The sequence below is a fragment of the Notechis scutatus genome, chromosome 4 (assembly GCF_049901735.1).
Source record: "Notechis scutatus isolate UNSWTSFEM ecotype Mainland chromosome 4, rNotScu1.2, whole genome shotgun sequence".
NCBI classification, from domain to species: domain Eukaryota; kingdom Metazoa; phylum Chordata; class Lepidosauria; order Squamata; family Elapidae; genus Notechis; species Notechis scutatus.
The window spans coordinates 120,971,272-120,986,910 of record NC_142012.1 but is presented as its reverse complement, the minus strand read 5'-3'; positions in this window follow the sequence as shown (position 1 = coordinate 120,986,910).

Here is a 15,639-nt window from a genome sequence, read left to right as displayed (position 1 = left end):
TATGGCTGCATCCCTGGCAAAAGCTGTCCTCTCCACTTGCCTCCTGCTCTTGCCCCTTCACTTTTTAAAACCGAGTAGACAATTTTTTTTTGTTTCATCGCAGAAACAAACCCATAAGCCATGGATTTGGGCATTGGGGCACATTGGACAGTGTAAGGAACTTTAAAACAGAATACAGGGAAAACTAAATATAAAATTAAATACAGGAATGGGAATTCTGTGCCCCTTCAATGTTGCTGGATTGTTTTTCTTAACATCTACCGTAACCAGTCCATACTAGTTGAGACTGGAGAGAATTACACATCCTAATATTCAAAGGATTATAGGATTCCCACTCCTGATGTAGCTCTAGGAACAGTCTTATATTAGCGTTACCTCCATTCTCTTTCTAAGATTTAAGTTCACTAGATGGAGCACCACAGATTGAACAAGCCTTGCCCAGTAAACTTCTGAAAAAGATATTTTCAAAGCTGAATATGCATCTGTTTTCCTGCCTTTTAATAGCTATCTGCACTAATTCCAACCACAAGGAGGCAGTGTCCAACTGTATTATTAGCCTTTTCAGCCAGGGATAACAATTTATTGTTATTGTCCATGCGTATTTATTTAATGTGAATGATTCTGTTTTTTAAATTTACTGGCTATTTTAGAATCGATCCTATAAATTGTTATAACTGTCATTTCATGAGTTTTAACTTTTCACTTACACTTTTCAAAATTAAATTTATGGTAGAGAGAAATCACCGCTTTCCACCCCTCTATAGATGCTAATTTGTGTTTCTCAAAATGATGCCCCAAACCCTGGTCTTGTGTCTTTTAGAACTGTTTTATTTTTATGGATCAAGAGCTCAAGCAATGATCCTTGGTGGGAGACTGACTCTTTTTATTAGTATGTGTTAGTCTCCCCATTTTTATCTGAGAAATATTTTTATTTTAAGTTCTCTTTGTTTTAACCTAAGGCAGCTTCCTCAGTCTGTCCCTTTTATTTATTTTTTATTTATTTATTTGATTTGCCAATTGTTTACAAGATAATAAGTATAAGTGTATACATAGTTGTGAATACATGAAATGGGTACATATAAGAAGAATAAAAGAATAAGAGAAACAATAGGACAGGGACGGTAGGCACGTTGGTGCGCTTTTATGCACCCCTACAGACCTCTTAGGAAAGGGGTGAGGTCAATAGTAGACAGTCTAAGGTTAAAGTTTTTGGGGTTTGGGGAAGAAACTACAGAGTCGGGTAGAGTATTCCAGACATTGACCACTCTATTGCTGAAGTCGTATTTCCTGCAATCAAGTTTGGTGCGGTTTACTTTGAGTTTGTATCTATTGTGTGCTCTTGTGTTGTTATGGTTGAAGCTGAAGTATTCATTGACAGGTAGGACATTGCAATGTATGATTTTATATACCATGCTTAAGTCAGACCGAAGACGGCGTAATTCAAGGTTTTCTAGTTCTAGAATTTCAAGTCTGGTGGCATAAGGTATTCTACAATGAGTAGAGGAGTGGAGAACTCTTCTTGTGAAATATTTCTGGACTTTCTCAATTGTGCTAATATCAGATACGTAATGTGGGTTCCAGACTGATGAACTGTATTCGAGTATTGGTCTAGCAAATGTTTTGTATGCTCTGGTTAGTAGTGTGATATTACCAGAGAAAAAGCTACGTAGGATTAGGTTAACAACTCTTAATGCCTTTTTGGCTATGTAGTTGCAGTGGGCTCTAGCACTTAGATCATTAGAGGTGAGTATTCCAAGGTCCTTTACAGAGCTTGGGTCATCAACAAGTTCTTGACTATTCAGCTTGTATTTTATTTTCTGATTTTTTTTGCCAATATGTAAGACAGAGCATTTATTTGTTGAGATTTGAAGTTGCCATTTGTTTGACCATTCTGATACATAGTCAAGATCTTTTTGTAGGGTAGCAGTATTGTCTGTGGTATTGAACAGCTTTACATCATCAGCAAAGAGAACGCAATTGCTCTTAATATGATCACAGAGGTCGTTTATGTAGAGTATGAAGAGAGTTGGTCCTAGAACACTGCCTTGGGGGACACCACTATTGACAGGTACTGGATTTGATAGGACGCCCCGATTTTGACCATTTGTTGTCTGTTTGACAGGAATGCTTCTATCCAGTTATTCAGTTGTCCAGAGATACCATAGGATTTTATTTTTAGGAGTAGTTTGTCGTGTACCACTGAATCAAAGGCTTTACAGAAGTCTATGTAGATTGCGTCTATTGCTTTGCCCTGGTCGAGTTGTGTCGTCCATATGTTTTTGCAGTGTAAGAGTTGTAGATTACAGGATAGTTTTTTTCTGAAACCAAATTGTTTATTGGAGAGTAGGTTATTTGTCTCTAAGTGGAGGATGATGGATTGGTTAATAATTGATTCCATGACTTTACAGGTGACGCAGCATAAGGAGATTGGCCTGTAATTTTCAACTAGGCTTGGGTCTCCTTTTTGAAGATGGGGATGACTGTGGCTTGTGACCATAGGTTAGGCAAGGAGCTGGTCCTGAAAGATTTTTCAAAGATTATGCTTAGAGGTTTGGCTATGGCAGTGGATAGCTTTCTTAAGAAGTAGGCACATATTCCATCCGGTCCAATAGATAGAGATGGTTTTAGATTGCGTAGTGATTTTTCAACATTGTCTTCTGTGAAATCGATATGTATTAGATCATTATTGTTATCTGTGGTACGGCTAGAAAATACTGGGCATGATCCATTGCTGTTTACAAATACTGAGCCGAAGAATGTGTTAAAGATGTTGGCTTTAATGGTGTCGTCGTGTGCAGTCTTTACCATCAGGTCCTATCAAGGGAGGGATGGACCTTGAGTCTTTTAGTTTGTTGTTTAAAAAATTGTAAAAAGCACGGGTGGAATTGGTGCTTAGAAGGTTTTCCTCTTGTTTAATGTGATAATTGGTGCATTCGGTCTTTATCTGGTGGCATAAATTTTTGTATCGGTTTTTGAAATTGGTAACGTGACCAGATTTGTTTTTCCTCCAGAGTGATCTCTTTTTGGATTGAAGTTTCCTTATTGATATGGGTAATCTGCTTTTTTGTTTTGTTTTGGGAGTTGTTGTTGGTACATATAGTTTGATGACTCTTTTGACTTCAAGTAAAAATATGTTGTAATGGTCTTCAACAGTATTGCATCCAGTGAATAGAGATTGCCAATCAAGGGATGAGAGATCGTTGTCTATAAGATCATAGTTGCCTTTTTTGAAGTTACAATTGGGGATTACATCATTGTGGTGATTTTTGTGTGGACGTATGTTGAGACAAAAGTCAATCATATTGTGGTCACTACTGGAAAAGGGTTCTTTAGTTTGTATTCCGTAAATTAAATTCAAACTATTGCAGAAGATGAGATCGAGGCAGTTGTTTAGTCTAGTGTTGTTGGTTACTAGTTGTTCCAGTCCCAGATTTGTAATAGCGTTGTAGAAGGTTGTGTGTATGATTTCAGTTGTACAATCATTTAGGGTCCAGTCAATATGAGGTAGATTGAAATCACCAAGAAAGATAAAAGGGTATGGGCAGGATGCAGCCCATGTTAGTAATGTATTTAGCTTGTTTACATGTTCGATGTCATAATCAGGTGCTCTGTAACATAGTAAGAATCGAATTGTGATATTTAAGGATAGTTCACAGATGATGGTCTCAGGAAGAGCAAGCTCCTGGGTAACTTGGATATTTTTTAGATGTAAGGATTTTTTATAGAATATAGCAACACCACCTCCTCGACGATTTTCATGATCTGATCGGTAAACATGATAGTCTCTTACTGTGGTAATGGAGTCGGGGAGAGATGCATTGAGCCATGTTTCACAGACAAATATAATGTCAAAGTTAGCCATATTTAGGAGGATGAGAAATTCAGGTATTTTATTCACGAGGCTTCTTGCATTGAGTAGTTTGCATTTAAGGCCAGCAGTAGTTGGAATTGAGGTAGTTGGGGGTGTGCGTGCCTAGTCTTGGGTGATGGTGGATCGGTTGAGGTAGTGTTGTGGTTGAGGGTAGAAGCTGAGTATTGGGTTGCGTGGCTTACTTTTGATACAGTCAGCATGGTAGTCAATGTACAGGTCCTTCTCTCCATTGTCTAGACGGTTTTTGAGTTCAATGCGGAGTGCACGGGAGCGGGCACGTTGCTGTATGGTTAGATCAGGGCGGCAACGGAGGTTCTTATGGTTGGTGTTGGTTTTGGTGAGTGAGTTTATAGTATAAATGAATTTACATTTGCTTGATTCATTTTTGCAAATGACCCTGCACAAGCGTGGGGCCACAGAGCCGTCTCTATTTTTGAGCTCTCGGTCGAATTGACATTGATGTCCTCTAGACCAAATAAGATGGCGTTTGGACGTTTCCGTTCACGCTCAACGGCTTCTCTGATGAGGATTGGGATATCAATACTTTCCTGACTTCAGTGACACAATTTCCACCCAGTATTGTGGCCAGTTCTATTCTGACTCTGAACTAAGGTTCATACATTCTCCTTTTCTTCCCAAATCACTACAGGACAATTTAAAGATAGTGATTGGTGGATTTCTTGAACTTCATTTCCCCTCCCATTGAGCATTACTTACAGGTGGCAGAAAACATTAGCAAGTGCTGTCCTTAGTGTGTGGACTTGGGCAAGGATGGGCTGATGCTAGAACAGAAGGTTTAGCCACTTTTCAACCTGCCTGTGACATGTATGAGATCATTAACCTGGCTATTGTGCGATTACTGAACAGGGTTTTCTGATCAGAAAAATCAGTAAACGCATGTTCAGAAACAGTCCAAGAGACAGGTCAGTGTATTAGAAGTGGAGTCCATGGCAAAATTGGATGGATGCCATCTAATACATTGAAAGAACTTCATCCATCCTGTCCTATTTCATCCTAGAAATATTCTTTAGCCCATTGACTGTCAATTGACTTTTCTGAGAAATGGTTTTATTTATTTCCCAAGAGACCAATATATCCTCTTCAGAAATATTTTAATGACATGTCAAGGTACACTGGAGGGACTGTGAGGAGGATCAAGAATGCTTCCTTCCACCTCACAACCTACACTTCAGTTATGCTTGCAATTTAACCACAGAGTAAAAAGGGAAACTGATAGATTTCAAGACAATTTGACCGAAATATCCCATAGAGTACAAATAATACAATTGGTGTAGGCAAAACGGTGCCCTCAGAAGTAATAGAACTATGAAAATCCTGGCAGCAGAATCAACAGAAGATTTGTAATGAGCTCATTTAGAACAGTGGTCCCCAACCTTTTTGTACCAGGGACCAGTTTCACGCAGAAACACTTTTTCAAGGACCGGGGGAGGAGTCCGAGTTTGGTGGTTTGCTGGCAGACGTTTCATTACCTGACTAGGTAACATCTGATGTTGTTACCTAGTCGGGTAATAAAACGCCTGCCAGCAAACCACCAAGTTCAGGGAGCGCCAATGCCTCCTCATTGCAACACTGAGCGACAGATATTCTCTTCTATTGGGACATTTAAAATGGAGGGTTTCAGCTGCAGATTCAGGAACTGCGCCGGGCTGAGGAGCACCTTCAAAACTGAGCGCTGGGCGGTGGCGGCCCATGGCTGTCTCCGCGGCTCAGGACAAGTACCTGCAGGACGGCTGAGAAGCCCCGCCTCTCGGCCCTCCCTCCCTCCACCTCATCCCTCAGGTGTCTGCCTTGTTCCTCTCTCAGTCGCTCTCTCGCTCCTCCACCAGCCCAGGAAGAAACTGCTTCAAAGAAGCCGACAGGGTGGCTTTTCCTATGGGCGCAGCTCCTCCGAAGCGCCCGTTCACCCCCACCCTGCCCCCCGCGGTTCAATCCAGTGCTCCGTTCTGCCTGCCTGCCTGCCTGCCTGCCTTCGTTTCTGGTTGTTTCGGAGCAGCTTCGGCTGAGAATAATAACTATTCGCCTCTTTTTCTCAGCCGAAGCTGCTCCGAAACCACCAGAAACAAAGGCAGGCAGGCAGAACGGAGCACTGGATTGAACCGCGGGTGGTGGGGTGGGGGTGAACGGGCACTTCGGAGGAGCTGCGCCCACAGGAAAAGCCACCCTGCCGGCTTCTTTGAAGCAGTTTCTTCCTGGGCTGGTGGAGGAGCGAGAGAGCGACTGAGAGAGGAACGAGGCGGGAGGAAACCGAAGCCACTGAGCCCGGAGAGCAGGACAGGCTTTGGTTGCTTCCTCCCTCCCCTTCTTTCCTTTGTGTCCTTGATCCCTGATCCCAGCAGCATTCACCAAAGGCGAAGAAAGCCGCCATTTTTATTTTATTTTTTATTTTTATTTTCTTTGCGGCCTGGTACCGGTCCGCGGCCCGGTGGTTGGGGACCCCTGATTTAGAAGACAACTACACAATCATGCCATTCTTTCTCAGATTATTTCTGCCTTGGTGTCTGAGTCTCTGTGTCTATGTATAGCTTCCTGATATTCCTCAGTTTTAAAATTTATTTATATTGCTTTTTATTTAATAAAAAAGTAGAAAAAAAGCAAAACACAAAAGGTATTAGTGATGTGATATATATATTGTCAAAGAAAAACAACAACACATAAAAGAACTTTAACAAAAAAGTGAAAGAAATATAACTGAGAAAGAAACCCTGATACATCATTACAACAATAAACAGATACAATTCTGTATATATATTTGTCTAATGCAAATATAATTCAAGTACATATATATTTATAATAAATTTATATAGATACATTTTTAATCTACTGTTTTCTGTATAAATGAGTCCCATATTTGCATATTATCCTCTGAAAATGATAGCAATCCTATTTATATAATCCATTATTTTCTCCCAAAGCTTGGTAAGTTTGTATTATAGAAATATCTGTTTTAAAGAGTTAATTTATTATTTGTGTACCGGTAGGCATAGATTCTTGTTTAGGTTGTGCTGTTGTGTGTGTGTGTCTCTGTGTTAATGAGATAGCAGACAAGCCTGTTGAAGGAAGCCAAGGCTGAATCATGCAACTGTGCAAGAGCTGCAGTGTCCAGCTATTGAGGAACTTGAGCATTATATCTTTTATAAAGAATGCTACTTCAGATGCTTTAGCCTACTCTCAAATAATCAGATTTTGCAGGTACAATAGTTGCATTTTCACTACTCACAAAAGCAACAACCTTGTTACAAGTCTTGATGTTTTTAAATCTCAATCCTTAATCTTTTTAGGGTTCATGAGATACTGTTGAATTGAGATGGCCCCTTGCATGCTAAGGGAAGAATATTTTTCCTCCTGTAAGTATTCTTCTTTTAACCAACTGGCATGAAGCTTTAACACTTTTGCTGGTCATGCAGTTACTAAAGGCTCAGTGAGCATTCACTGAAGTGGAAATTTTCAGAGAATGCTATTAGCTTAATAAACTACTGTACAGGAGTGATGCTGGGGTACAATGACATGCAAATGACAAACTCCAGAAGAGAATTGCTGATCTCTAGCAAAGCTGGCCTGATAATTGTATGAGGGAGAGAGATGGTCCTTTTTTATTTTTAGTTCAGCAAAGTGTTTTTCATTTCATTGCACTTCTGTAATGAGGAATAAGTGAAGAATAAGCTGTTCCCTGCATGATATTTGAAGTAGTCATATACCACATAGCTTAAAAGTAGTGTCAGGTTAATACATAAAATTATCTAATTAAGTTCCAATCTCACACAATATATATTTTATTTTATTTTATCCCCCCCCCCCTTATACTAATTATAACGCTTCAGAGATGGAGACTGCTGTGAATTATAGAGTGATTCTGATATAGTCTTAAAAATAACTTCTTGGTATTTACTATTTCTTATGTTCAGATCCTGTTGAATATGAGGGATGTCAGCTTTCCTAACATAAAGATCACAGTCAAATGCTGATTACAAGCATCTTGCTGCCAATGAACAGGGACTGCTTTTCATGACTGAACACAATAATGTTGGCAAACTGATAGAAAAATGAAGGTGGCTTTATACTGTTAAGGACTTTAGGTGAATCTGCAAAGAATTATATCAAAGCAGAATACATAAAGAGATTTATTTTTGTACAACTGAACCACTGCAACTAATACAGTTTTTTTTTAAAGTGTAATATGGAATGGATCTAGGGATTGCCACTAGAAAAAATGGTGCTTCTGCTTTGCAAGCTGCTACATGTGAACTGCGGGAGAGCTTTGTTAGGGATACACCCTAGCAGAATGTGCACGGCAGTCAGGCAGGCAGGCAAATATGTGAGATAAACGTTTTTTGTAGCTTACACTCAGTAAAACAGATACACTGTGCTAGTTAAATAGTTTATTCTAGTAAGAGTTTTAGCATAGTCAAAACAGTACATATATCATTCATTAGGTCAGTCCGTTCGGGGATTATTCATTTGCAAAGTCCAGTGTCAAAAAAGAGGTTAGTAAACTTACAAATATCAGTCCAGTAATATATATCCTCGCAGTAGAGATATAAAGAAGTCAAAACTCCTTTCTTCCTTCGACGTTCAAAAACTCAGCAGCAGGGAATACGCAGTTAGCAAACCATCAATCCAGCATAGTCAGCAATCCAGCAGGTTCTCTTGCTCCCTCTTATGGCGGTTTTACAACCGCACCCAAAATTACATGCTTTGCAGTTTAAAGTGACACACACTTAAACTTACTATCATAGTTTATATATATTATTTTACCCAAACTACGTTAGGTAACCTTGTTATTCCTATCAAGCTTCATACATCACAGATCACAGCCTTATGTGTGACCTTGTCCAGTATCCTGATAGAGTAGGTACAGTATCTTGAAAACTTCTGCAAGAGGTTGCATTAAGAAATAGTTCAAAGGCTGAGAGAAACATATTGACAGATTTCTGTTCTTTTAAGTAAAACAATTGTTCTACATGGATAAAAGCATTTCTATTTGCAGAAGAGGCTTTGTTTTTGGAGAAGGGGGCCCCTGCATTTGAATTGATATTGCTTTTAGGGTGTTGAATTTGAGAACTGCAAACATGCATTAGTTATGAACCTATCTAGTAGAACTGTGTGAGTTAGGTCTGATAAATGTGCCAAATCCTACAAGGGAGTTATTTTCCAATCTGTTCCTGACATCAGAAACAGCATTAGAAGTTTTCTCTATTGGAGTTCCTCATTATGTTGAACATATTTTTACAAATGGTCAAACTTAATAAGTGCATTAGGCACATTTCAGTGCCAAGCTACAACTTCTGTTATTATTTTTCACATTTCATGATTTTGATTTTCTATCACTATCCCTTCCGCAGAGTTTAATTTTCTGATTTTGGTTTTAAGATTTGCTTTTAGGGGTAACTGTGAATATTTTGGGAACAAATGAGTAAGATGTATGAAACTGGAGGGGGAAAATGTGGCTGAGATTAAAGAAAGTTATTGGTCTTGCATAATTTCTTCAGAGGGCAGGGAATTTCTGGGCCTGATTAAATCAATAAGTAGGGTGACTTTTTGTTGAAATTCATTTCTTTTCCTATAGTCAGGATTGAGTTTCTAGTAAGTTGCAATAAGAAATAATTTAGTTGTGATTTAAAAAAAAATTGTACTTAGTCTTGTTCTCATGTCTGCATTCATACCTTTGTATCTGTTGTCTAATATATTTACTTGAAGTAAATATTCAGGCTGCGCATGCTTTGAAATTATTAGCAAAAAGGGTATCAGATGGACCTTACCTCTCTCAGATTTAGGAAAGCAACTCCACCTTTTGGCTTCTGCATGAATGTGAAGGAGAAATGCTGCTATTTTAAGGAATCAATCCCCTAAAGGTAATATGACTTTAAAGCAGCCCCAATTGTTGGGCTGTTTAAAGAATAGTTGAGAGGTGGTATGCTTTTATGTGCTTGGAAACATTTCCTCAAAATCATTTTTATAGTGTACTCAGTCTAGTAAACATAGCCTTAGGCCTAATGTGAAAGCTCTCTACAATCTTCAACTCGGATTTCTAACAAGAGAAATATGCATGAGAGGATAGAAAGCCTGCTGTGTGAGACCTAACAGAAAACAAGAAAAGAGAAAGAAAATGGGGCTTTTGCCCCACTTCTTGTTGTACTATTCTCAGTTTGCATGTCCAGCATGCTGGCTTAGAATGAAAACTGATAATCTAGCACATCTGGATGGAACAAGCTGAAGACAGGCAATGTGCAAAGATGAAGAAATACTTAACTAAGAATGCTTTGCTGAAAATGGCTGATTTGCTCTTTTGCAAACTAGTGTGCACATTATACAGTATATACAGGATCTACTTACTGGTCTATTTTCATGAAAGTATGTTAAATATCAATATATTGCTTTCTATGATAGCTACCCATCCTGTTAAGATCTGGCAGGAAAGACATGCTCCAGATCCCACCTGCTAAGGAATATTGGCTAGTAGAGCCCAGGAACAGAGCCTCATCTGTCATGGTGCCTATTCTCTGAAACATTATTCCTCTGGAGGTTAGATTGGCCAATGTCCATGCTTCTTGGCCTTCCCTAAGACTTTGAAGACTTGGCTCTGTGCTTGAACCTGGGGCCCAGGTTCATAATGGAACCTGTTAGGGATAAGCAATAGGTAAAGCTAGACATTTTCCTTCCTTCCTTCCTTCCTTCCTTCCTTCCTTCCTTCCTTCCTTCCTTCCTTCCTTCCTTCCTTCCTTCCTTCCTTCCTTCCTTCCTTCCTTCTTCTTTAAAGCTTGTTGCTGAGTACTATGATTAGTCTAATTGTTTATCACACTATGTCACTTTCATACCTTATAATTCCAGTTAGCTAAGGATCATGTTACTTTTTCGCCTTTTTTCTATTCTCAGCTTTTCACAAAGGGGAAATGATAGAAATTGAAGTAACTGATAAAAAAAAGTTATAGGCAGAAAACAAATATGCAAAAATAAGTCCTACATTTATTTCTCCCCTAGCGTAGCCCTAACTAACTGGAGCCACCAAAACACAGTTATAACATTTAGTTGCTGTAATGCTGTAACATGAATGGGTAGCATAGGATCTATTAGTACAAAATTTACCACATAAGAGAATTTGAGTGTTCAACACATTCAGAGGGCAACACCTAAAGATCCCCAAACCAGATAATAACAAAAGTTATTCACAATGTTCTCTAATGCATCCTGTGCCTTTCAGATAAGAATGGGTGGAATTTTCATCTACTGAGATTAAGAAATAAGTGATGAAAGTAAGTTATTCAGCCAACCTTTGTAGATGCTCAAGACATGAAACTTCTTTTGCTATTCCTATGCAAAGGTATACATCAAGAAATAATATTTTTAAAATTGGAAATTATTTCTCATAAACTAAAACTAGTAGCCACGCAATTGCATAAATCATAACTGCTAAATACATTCAGTTTAACACAGAGAAAAGAAAGGGAAAAATTAAAAGGAAAAAGACAATGAGGAAAACATTATGCATGTATAAACAGCTTAATTTTAAACACAGTGTTAAAACCTTCACCACATAGAGCAATATTGATCAATCTTTCTACTATGTTGATGAAAAACCACTTTGTAAGCAGACAACAAACACATATCATCAATCTAAGATTGTAAATCTGGGTATCCCTGTTTTTCCATCACAGAAGCAATTTCTTTTGCTAGCTCAATGTTTAAAAACCTCATTATTCTTCACCTAACAATTGATTTGAAAATTTTGCTATATTATTAAAAATGGCACTCAAATCATTAAACCACGTTATTCTTCCCCAAACCTTATTAATATATATTAAACTAATGATTGTGGGGCAATAATATATTCCTAAATCCTCCTTCAATCCCTTTATACTTCTAAGGATTATAAAACTGACAACCATTTTTATTCTCTGAAATGTTCAATAAACATGGGAAAAATAATTAATCTTATTGTATAATAAAAAGAAAGATAGTATTCTGCAATCCACTTTTTGTTAATATGAGATATTCCAACTCTTTACGTCAATGGTGTTCCAAATAATTAACATTCACCCTAATACTACTTTTTAATTGATTGTAAAATAATCAGTATCAGTTTGGAACCACCTCAAACAAATATTAATTAAAGATTTTAGACACTGCCAATTTAGATATTCGGACATTTGGATTTTTTAAATAATTGGACAGTTTAAATTTCATGTTATTTCTTTGTCGATAGCTGTGTGACTAAACTAATTACTGTGATATTGCACAATTTTACAATATTGTAAATAATTAACTCATACTCAATCAGATTCTGGCGCCTTTATCTAAAAGCAATAGAAAATGACATGTAAATGATAAATACATAATTAATTTTGCAGTTTCGCAATTTATCTTACAGCTACATTCATATTTGTGATTTTGCAAAAAATGAAACCACCTATGTATATTAAATACTGGTGATTTCTAATTTGAATTGCTTATTTGATTTCCTCTTATAATGTAAAGACTGAGGATCATTAGCATGAATACCAGCAGTCACTAAAAGCTGCATGTCTTTCTTTTTCTTTCTTTATCTGTATTGTTTCTAGCACTTTTTCTTTTTCTATTTCCTCTTTATATACTCTTCTTGTTGATCTTTTAACTATGAAATTTTTTTCAATAAAAACTATATCTATATCTATATTCATATCTATTTGAGAATCAGCAGTGCTCAGGCCAGACAGAACTCTTGTGCAAATTTTGGGCAGGTATCACATATTTTCAAAGCTGAGAAAAAACAGGTGAAAGACAAAGCTTAAAAGACTTATGACTTCAGTTTTGTGTTTTAGTAGATCTAATATATATGACTTGCAATCTTGTCTGCACTTAAGAACTTCATTAATCCACTTTGTATCATTGAAGTTTCTCCTGTTAACTAGTTATTGAATGCAGAACTTAATATCTTGAGAAGCAAGATTTATTTTTGTGAAGCCTGATTACCACATACATATCCCCACACTATGTATAGCGAGTCTATTAAATCTCCTTAATCATCTTTTAAAACCAACATATAGGTCAGCCTGCTGAACATTCTGGCTGGGCTTTTCTTCATTGTTTTCAGTTTCCTGATAGAGACAGTTAAGATATTGATAAGTTAAGGAAAAACCTTTTATATGGAATGCAACAGAGGGACAATCACTGAAGAAGAAAAAAAACATATATACATCCTTTTTCTCAGTTAATTTTATACTGAGCATAGACTGCAGACTGGAGAAATATGGAAGGTTTAATTCTTATGCATCTAGGTCTATGAGTCTGGTGGCCTAGAAGTGGAGCTCTCGCCTCACAATCAAGAGGCTGTGAGTTCGATTCTAGACAGAGGCTAATCTTTGGAATAGACTCTCCTGCTCGAGCAGGGGGTTGGACTAGATGACTTCCAAGGTCCCTTCCAACTCTGTTATTCTATGAGATTAGGAAAATGGCTAAAACAAAATGTAATGGTCCTGATATTCATAATGTAACAGACATTGCCTAATTTCCAGAGGGCCTAAGGACGTGGTGGCGAACCTATGGCATGTGTGCCACAGATGGCACACGGAGCCCTCTCTGTGGGCACACGTGACATTGCTCCATTGTACATGTGCGCACGCCTCTCACTGGCCAGTTGGCCTTCGGGTGTCTGCTGTGCATGTGTGGTGGGGTGGGATGCATGCACAGGGGGCGGGGGGGCAAGTGGGGGGCATGTGCATGTGGGGGGTGCCTTGCATTTTTGGGTATGCGTACACATGTGTGCGTGCACACTTTGGGCACTAAGGGCCCAAAAGGTTCGCCATCACTGGCCTAAGGACTTTCCTTTGGCACAAGAAAGGTTGAGTCATCTGGAATTATTTATATTCATAACAAGCTGAAATGCAAATAAAGCTGTTCTCAGCTACTTACAGAAATCAACAGTTTGGACTGGATAGTCTTCTTGGGTCTTCTGACTGCTAATTCTAAGTATTAAGGTGAAGTATATTCCTTTTTAGAAGGCCTAATATTTATCTAAATATTTTTTTAAAAAAATCTGGGAAGGTATGTCACTATGCAGTGAATTGCAAACATACATTGTAATAAGGTAGTGTGAAGTTGAGATATATAGAAGCAATAATAAAGTATATAGTTTTCCCTCCCAAAAAACATACTTAGATAAATATTAGCATACTTTCCAATTCCCACATAATGTACTTCAGAGAGTGAAATTAGATCCACACAAAAATGTTTGTGATTTGACAGGCTGATTTACAGTTGAAAGCCTCCTAAGATAAGACTCTGGTAATATGGGTGTTTCAGTTTGGTAACTGTAAGTTTTAGACAGTATTTATGCAGAAATCTAGAGCCTTTACTTCCTTTAGTATGCAATTGCAAAAAGCAATCTTTGGACATCTAGTTCTTGGACAAATGTCTCAAATAGATATTATGCGTCATTTTATACCTACCTACCTTTGGATACAGATATATCTCCCTTTGCCACCAAACACTATTATTCCCTTCTACTTTTGCACAACGGCGTTAAAAGTATTTTTAGGAGTAGAGGCACGTGGGCGGGCCACACAATCTCAGTTCCTGATTTAATCCAATCGGATAAAACCCGACTCTAAGAAAAAGGGGAAACAAACGGGTTCGCAGGGAAATATTGTCGGGACGTGCCCAGGATCACTCCTGTTCCTCATCCCTATCCTACTACCGAAAACATAACACCACTAGGCACTAGGTTCACCTGCCGGTTCGGGACTCGCCCCTAGGGCACCATTTCGGTTTCTGCGTGTAAAATTACTCGCCCCGCCGACCCTCTTCTCCGATTCGTCCCGCAACAGCATCCCGTGCCCGCATTCACTCGGCCGGCTGCCCATATTTTCCCCGTCGGGTCGACCTTTCATCTCGCCAGAAAGGTGCGCCTACGCCCGCCCTTTTCTCTTTAGTGTCCAAACCGCTGGAGCGGGAAGCGAGGCGGAGCTTCCACCGACGGTTTTCGCTCGAAAAAGATTCGGTGTCTCCGTACTATGCACGGTGAGGGATGTACGGCCAGGTACCTGTAAACCAGGTACTGTGAAAAGAAAGAGAGAGAGAGAGAGAGAGAGAGAGAGGTCGCGCGCCTCTCCGGCCGGCCTTCCGCTCCAGAGGTGGCACATCTGGTTGTCCACGTGATCCGTCCGGTCCCTTAAATGCCGAGCCTGAGGAGGCAGCTATCGCCATAACAACCAGATTGGAAAGGGGCGCCACAGCAGTCCGTCTCCCCCCCCCCCCAGATTAGGGAGAAATGCCGGGGGAAGAGGAGGAGGAGGAGGAAGGTGGCGGGGGACTGATCGAAGGATTAGGAGACGCCAAGTTTCAGCAGCAGCTGACGGTTGAGCGAAGGCGGGGCCAGATGACATCCCTCTTCTTGCTTTGCCTGAGCAAGGTAAACTAGACAGTGTGAGCCAGCGGGAAGGGAGAGGGGGCGAGAAGGGACGCCGAAAGAGAAGCGGAACTCGGAGCGAGGATTTGATGGGATTCAAATCCACCTGAATTCCCCGAGGGATACAGAAGAAGGCGCCGCAGAAGGCTTCCAAGCTATTAGCTCCTCTGGGAGACAGCTTCTTCCCGTTGGTTTTCTGTGACAGCCAAGGCGATGTGGACTTAGCTCAAAGGGAAAAAAAGAAAAACGAAAAACACCATTTACGAGGAAGGAAAGACAAAGGGGATCTTAAACCGAAAGGATAACGAGAGAGAGGAGGAGGAAGGTCCGAAGAGGGGAGGGGAGAGACCAGCCCTTTGCTCCCCTCCAT